The sequence below is a fragment of the Schistocerca gregaria genome, chromosome 6 (genome assembly GCF_023897955.1).
Source record: "Schistocerca gregaria isolate iqSchGreg1 chromosome 6, iqSchGreg1.2, whole genome shotgun sequence".
NCBI lineage: Eukaryota > Metazoa > Arthropoda > Insecta > Orthoptera > Acrididae > Schistocerca > Schistocerca gregaria.
The window spans coordinates 574,898,745-574,906,453 of record NC_064925.1 but is presented as its reverse complement, the minus strand read 5'-3'; the positions used below and the strand labels follow the sequence as shown (position 1 = coordinate 574,906,453).

General features: G+C 43.9%; 1 pseudogene; it reads left to right on the top strand.

Annotated features, from left to right (window-relative positions):
* The first annotated feature begins 202 nt into the window (after positions 1-202).
* The window catches only part of LOC126278942 (twinfilin-like), a 57,632-nt pseudogene continuing 50,125 nt past the window's right edge, over positions 203-7,709 (top strand).

Here is a 7,709-nt window from a genome sequence, read left to right as displayed (position 1 = left end):
CACTGTAAACAAGAAATCCCTTGATGGAGTACGAGTGCAGGAATAGTGGAATTATGCTGTACGCGGTGCTGCTAATATGACGGACGAGGCCGCATTCGTACTAGTGTTCGTACTGCTGTTAACGTAAATCGAATGAATGCAGGCTGCCTTGCGGCTGATTCCATTCTAGTTAATTCCTCAAGTTCGTCGTAGCACTTGGGACATGGCTGCAATAAGGACTACGGCGGGGCGTCTTAGTGGGACTAACAGGGATTTGCCGGTCCATTTGTTAACGTTCTGGAGGCGGAGGCAGCGATTATCCTCGGGAAGAGGCAGCCGGCTCACACGTGCGGCAGCCGGGGGAATCCCCGAGGCGGCTGGAAATGCGCAGCAGCGCCGCGCCTCGGCGGGTGAGAGAGTGACTTCCGTCTGAATGGGAACCCCCTAATCCCCTGGCGCTGCTCTGCGCTGGCAGGTGGGACGGCCCTGCACACGTCACTCGCAGCTCAGCCGGGCCGAATATTAATGCTACGGCTCGTGCGTGCGTGCGTGAGTGCGCCACAGCCACGTGATACTCTCCAATCCCGGCAGACTTTTCAGTCCGTGCAACGCCTGAACATCCGTCGCTGCACAAGCCCTCCGCAGGCTTATCCGCTTCCCCAGCGCACTCAAGATTCTGAAGAGGTTTAGATGACTTGCACGATTACACAAAGTACGAAAAATCTCTCCATTACTCCCAGTGGTCCTCAGAGTTTCCCACTCATACTTTCAAGTGTTTTTCGCTTAAACACCAGAAAAATGCCGGCAACGCTAGGTTTATGGAATAATCTTCTTCTGAAGTTCCGGTGTATCGTTATTTTTCTGCATTGCCGACATGTTTGAATGTCGACGGCTTTTCATCGGCAACTGGCGTGTATTCTTAAGTATAGGGGCCAGAGATGAAATAACGTAGTTCGTAAAAGTGTTCTAGTCTTGAAGTAAATCCTAACACAGTAATGGAAAAGTCGTATCACGCCCCATATCTTTACAACTAACACTCAATATTTTAAAAATGTGCTTTCAGTGATTTTCATTATACAGGGTGAAAAAGGTACGGCCAAACTTTCAGGAAACATTCCTCACACACAAATAAAGAAAAGATGTTATGCGGACATGTATCCGGAAACACTTAATTTCCATGTTAGAGGTCATTTTAGTTTCGTCAGTGTGTACTGTACTTCCTCGACTCACCGCCAGTTGGCCCAACTGAAGGAAGGTAATGTTGGCTTCGGTGCTAGTGTTGACAAGCGACTCATTGCTCTAGAGTACTAGCATCAAGCACATCAGTACGTAGAGCATCAACAGGTTTGCGTTCATCACGAACGTGGTTTTGCAGTCAGTGCAATGTTTACAAATGCGGAGTTGGCAGATGCCCATTTGATGTATGGATTAGCACGGGGCAATAGCCGTGGCGCGGTACGTCTGTATCGAGACAGATTTCCAGAGCGAAGGTGTCCCGACAGGAAGACGTTCGAAGCAATTGATCGGCGTCTTAGGGAGCACGGAACATTCCAGCCTATGACTCACGACTGGGAAGACCTAGAACGACAAGGACACCTGCAATGGAAGAGGCAATTCTTCGTACACTGGACGATAACCCTAATGTCAGCGTCAGAGAAGTAGCTGATGTACAAGGTAACGTTGACCACGTCACTGTATGGTGAGTGCTACGGGAGAACCAGTTGTTTCCGTACCGTGTACAGCGTGTACAGGCACTATCAGCAGCTGATTGGCCTCCACGGGTACACTTCTGCGAAAGGTTCATGCATCCAACAATGTGTGAATCCTCATCTCAGTGCAAATGTTCTCTTTACGGATGAGGTTTCATTCCAATGTGATGACATTGTAAATTTTCACAATCAACATGTGTGGGCTGACGAGAATCCGCACGCAGTTGTGCAATCACGTCATCAACACAGAGTTTCTGCGAACGTTTGGGCAGGCATTGTTGATGATGCCTTGACTGGGCCCCATGTTCTTCCACCTACGCTCAATGGAGCACGTTATCATGATTTCATACTGGATAATCTACCTGTGCTGCTAGAACATGTGCCTTTACAAGTACGACACAACATGTGGTTCATGCACGATGGAGCTCCTGCAGATTTGGTGACCGAAGGATTGGTAGAGGCGGACCAATTCCATGTCCTCCACGCTCTCCTGACCTCAACCCTCTTGACATTCATTTATGGGGGCAATTGAAAGCTCTTGTCTACGCAGCCCCGGTACCACATGTAGAGACTCTTCGTGGTCGTATTGTGGACGGCTGTGATACAATACGCCATTCTCCAGGGCTGCATCAGCGCATCAGGGATTCCATGCGACGGAGGGTGTATGCATGTATCCTCACTAACGGAGGACATTTTGAACATTTCCTGTAACAAAGTGTTTGAAGTCACGCCGGTACGTTCTGTGGCTGTGTGTTTCCGTTCCATGATTAATGTGATTTGAAGAGAAGTAATAAAATGAGCTATAACATGGAAAGTAAGCGTTTCCGGACACATGTCAACATTTTCTTTCATTGTGTGTCAGGAATGATCCATGAAAGTTTGGCGGTACCTTTTTGTAACACCCTGTATATATTGGTTAGAAACCTACTTATATACAATTATAAAGTGTTTAGATGCGATAAGAAGAATCAGTATTAATGTGACAAAAATGGCGCAAGTACACTGGTTCTCTGCTACGGGTCCACGAAAACTTCTACGCTAGCAATATTCAGCGGCGACGATCTAACAGATGAATTACGTTTTAGAGACGTTGCTGAAAATATGGTTCATTCTCATTAATGCACAACAGGTATCCTTGTGCTAATGATTGTGAAACCTCAGATCAACTAGATGATTCACAAATAGCGGCTATACGTCTAGCCAAAAAGGCAACCACCTCTTGTGGATGTGTATTGGTGTCCCGTACAACGAACTCCTCATCTCTCGCCATAAACAGAGATCCATAGAGTTGGGGACCGGAAAACGAGGTAGCCAGCTTGCTGCCGGTCCTCTCCAAATCCGATAACTGTGGAAAGCTTTATCTGTATGTTCTCTGATGCGAACGGTAAACTATACTTAAGCCCTATCATACTGAAATGATAACTGTTGCTAAATTGCTGGTGGGACATTCTCCAGTATATACTTCTGTGGATACTGTGTCAGCTCTTTCGAAGGAAAGAACAGACACCATATCAATGTGAGTATATAGTTCTGGCAATACCGGACATGACATTCTCCTTCACAGAGGATGCACACATATTCCCCCCTGAACTCTTACGGGACTTGGTAAGAATGTCTCCCATAAGTAATGAGTGTGTTAGACTGAGACACAACGAATGTACTGTGTCGACATACAAGGTGAGAATGTGGGTCTCGCGGGAGGCGTGCGCGAGATAGTCCTTGCAGTCTCACTATACTCTGTGCACTGGGTGGCTCAGATTGATAGAGCATCTGCCATGTAAGCAGGAGATCCCAGGTTCGTGTCAAAGTCGGGGCACACAATCTGTCCCCGTTGATATATATCAGCGCCCCTAAGCATCTGAAGGAATTTATAAAATTATCGTTCTCCAATATTTCCTGTAATACTTTACGGAGAAAGATACAGTTATTTCCGGCACCGAGCGTGTTATGCAGAAAGTACAGCTGAAGGCAAGGGGAAGCTACAGCCGTAATTTTTCCCGAGGGCATGCAGCTTTACTGTATGCTTAAATGATGAAGGCGTCCTCTTGGGTAAAATATTCGGGAGGTAAAATAGTCCCCCATTCGAATCTCTGGGCGGGGACTACTAAGGAGGACGTCGTTATCAGGAGAACGAAAACTGGCGTTCTACGGATCGGAGAGTGGAATGTCAGAATCGGGCATGTAGCTTAGAAAATTGGAAAGGAAAATGGATAGGTTAAAGTTAGATATAGTGGGAATTAGCGAAGTTCGGTTGCAGGAGGAACAAGACTTTTGCTCAGGTGAATACAGGGTTATAAATACAAAATCAAATAGGGGTAATGCAGGAGAAGGTTTAATAATGAATAAAAAAATAGAAGTGCGGGTTAGCTACTACAAACAGCATAGTGAACGCATTATTGTGGCAAAGATAGATACGAAGACTACGCCTAATACAGCAGTACAAGTTTATATGCCAACAAGCTCAGATGATGAAGAAATTGATGAAATGTATGATGAGATAAAAGCAATTATTCAGGTAGTGAAGGGAGACGAAAATTTAAAAGTCATGGGTGACTGGAATACGAGAGTAGGAAAAGGGAGAGAAGGAAACATAGTCGGTGAATATGGATTGGCGGTAACAAATGAAAGAGGAAGCCGTCTGGTAGATTTTTGCACATAGCAAAAGTTAATTATAGCTAACACTTGGTTAAAAAATCACAAAAGACGGTTGTATACATGGAAGAATCCTCGAGGTACTAGAAGGTATCAGATAGATTATGTAATGGTAAGACAGAGATTTAGGAACCAGGTTTTAAATAGTAAGACACTTCCAGGGGCAGATGTAGACTCTTTCCACAATCTATTGGTTATGAACTGTAGATTAAAACTGAAGATATTGCAAAAAGGTGGGAATTTAGGGAGATGGGACCTGGATAAACTAACTAAACCAGACGTTGTACGGACTTTTCAGGAAGAGCATAAGGGAACAATTTTCACGAAAGGGGGAAAGAAATACAGTAGGAGAAGAGTGGTTAGCTTTGAGGGATGAAGTAGTGAAGGCAGCAAAGTATCAAGTAGGTAAAAAGACGAGGCCTAGTAGAAATATAGAATTTAATTGATATACAAATACAAAAATGCAATAAATGTAGCACGCAAAAAGAAATAAAAAAATCTGAAAAATGAGATCGACATGAAGTGCTAAATGGCTAAGCATGGATGGCTAGAGGACAAATGTAAGGATGTAGAGGCTTATCTCACTAGGGTTAAGATAGATACTGCCTACAGGAAAATTAAAGAGACCTTTGAAGCAAAGAGAACCACTTGTATGAATATCAAGAGCTCAGATGGAAACCCAGTTCTAAGCAAAGAATGGAAAGCAGAAAGGTGGGAGTATATAGAGGGTCTACACAAGGGCGATGTACTTGAGGACAATATTATGGAAATGGAAGAGGATGTAGATGAAGATAAAATGGGAGATAGGATACTGCATGAAGAGTTTGGCAGAGCACTGAAAGGCCTGAGTCGAAACAAAGCCCCCGGAGTAGACAACATTCCATTAGAAGTACTGGCAGCCTTGGGAGAGCTAGTCCTGACAAAAATCTACCATCTGGTGAGCAACATGTATGAGACAGGCTAAATACCCTCAGACTTCAAGAAGAATATAATAATTCCAATCCCAAGGAAAGCAGGTGTTCACAGATGTGAAAATTACCGAACTATCAGTTTAATAAGTAACAGCTGCAAGATACTAGCGCGAATTCCTTACGAACGAATGGAAAAACTAGTAGAAGCCGACCTGGGAGAAGATCAGTTTGGATTCCGTAGAAATGTTGGAATACGTGAGGCAATACTGACCCTACGACTTATCTTAGAACCTAGATTAAGGAAGGGCAAACCTACGTTTCTAGCATTTGTAGACTTAGAGAAAGCTTTTGACAGTGTTGACTGGAATACTCTTTTTTAAACTTGTATTGGTGTCAGGGGTAAAATACAGGTAGTAAGGCTATTTACGCTATTTACAATTTGTACAGAAACCAGATGGCAGTTATAAGAGTCGAGGGGCATGAAAGGGAAGCAGTGGTTGGGAAGGGAGTGAGACAGGGTTGTAGCCTCTCCCCGATGTTATTCAATCTGTATATTGAGCAAGCAGTGAAGGAAACAAGAAAAATTCGGGGTAGGTATTAAAATCTATGGAGAAGAAATAAAAACTTTAATATTCGCCGATGACAATGTAATTCTGTCAGAGACAGCAAAGGACTTGGAAGAGCAGTTGAACGGAATGGACACTGTCCTGAAAGAACGATATAAGATGAACATCATTAAAAGCAAAACGAGGATAATGGAATGTAGTCATATTAAGTTGGGTGATGCTGAGGGAATTACATTAGGAAATGAGACACTTAAAGTGTAACAGAGTTTTGCTATTTGGGGAGCAAAATAACTGATTGTCGAAGTAGAGAGGATATAAAATGTAGACTGGCAATGGCAAGGAAAGCGTTTCTGAAGAAGAGAAATTTGTTAACATCGAATATAGACCTAAATATCAGGAAGACGTTTCTGAAAGTATGTGTGTGGAGTGTAGCCATGTGTGGAAGTGAAAGATGGATGATTAACAGTTTGGACAAGAAGAGAATGGAAGCTTTCTAAATGTGGTGCTACAGAAGAATGCTGAAGATTAGATGGGTAGATCACATAACTAATGAGGAGGTATTGAATAGAATTGGGGAGAAGAGGAGTTTGTGGCACAACTTGACAAGAAGAAGGGGCCGGTTGGTAGGACATCAAGTGATGACAAATTTAGCATTGGAGGGCAGCGCAGAGGGTAAAAGTCGTAGAGGGAGACCAAGAGATGAATACACTAAGCAGATTCAGAAGGATGTAGGTTGGTGTAAGTACTGGGAGATGAAGAAGCTTGCACAGGATAGAGTAGCATGGAGATCTGCATCAAACCATTCTCACGACTGAAGACCACAACAACAACAACAACAAAAACAGTCCAATCACATGGACATGACCAGTACCAGCCCACACGTTCACAGCGAAGCTCTGTTGACAGCGGAACACGCGCGTTACCTTATGACAAGATCAGCCAAGGCGTGCCAAAGTATGTGTGAGAGCGTTGCGTGGAACACGTGCTTGCCAAGAATTCGCCTGTCTTGGCCTTCCTTGGTACTTGCCAGGCAGTACTCGGTGTTGCGCAACATCCATTTAACACTGCGTTGCGACTTTTTTCAGTCGTCATGACTTTTTTCACTTCGGAAAAATCGTAGTGTTAGCGCTGTTTACCGTATTAAGTGCGATCACGTCCAGCGGCTGTTTGCACAAAAAGGGCAGTCTACTGACCTATCGTCCAATCCTTCAAAAAGGAATGAGAATGACTCAAGAAAAGAAAAAGGATTTCTCAGTGTCTGTTATCTACAAGTACCACAAATATGCTCTGGAATGACATTAGAACACCATACAGACAGCATTGAAAGATTTGGTTGGAGGTGAAAGAGCAAGAAATTACTGTGGTTCAGTGACAGCAGTCATTCTGTCCATCAGGGAGCACTGTGTGTTAAATTTGCTGACATCGAGCAAGTGATGAAATGGGTGGTAGGAATAGTAAATTTTCTAGAGTTGTATGCATTATTCCACTATCAGTGGAAAAAGTCTTTTGGCGGAACTGAAAGAAGAGTATGGACAGCTGAAGCGTTAGCGCAAGGTACGCTGGCTAAGTTAAGGAGTATCCCTGGAACGACTGTTTGATTAGAAACCCTTTTTTGGCGAATTTATGAAGGGGGAAGGAGAGCAAGAAAGAAAATCAGAGCATCCAGAACGGATTGCGGAGCTCACATTTCAAGTGGACTATGCTGCACACTGCTCACAGTCAGACAATGCAAGACTGGAAACAACTTTTGTCTAATTTGATGGTGCTGCACTGTCGCAATGCGGAACGGACGAAAAAGGTAGTAGGCTTGTAGCAGGTAGGCACAATTTACATTTAAATGACCTTGAAAGGTGCAAGTGTTTGAGTGGGTATACTACATTCAGAAACAGGGG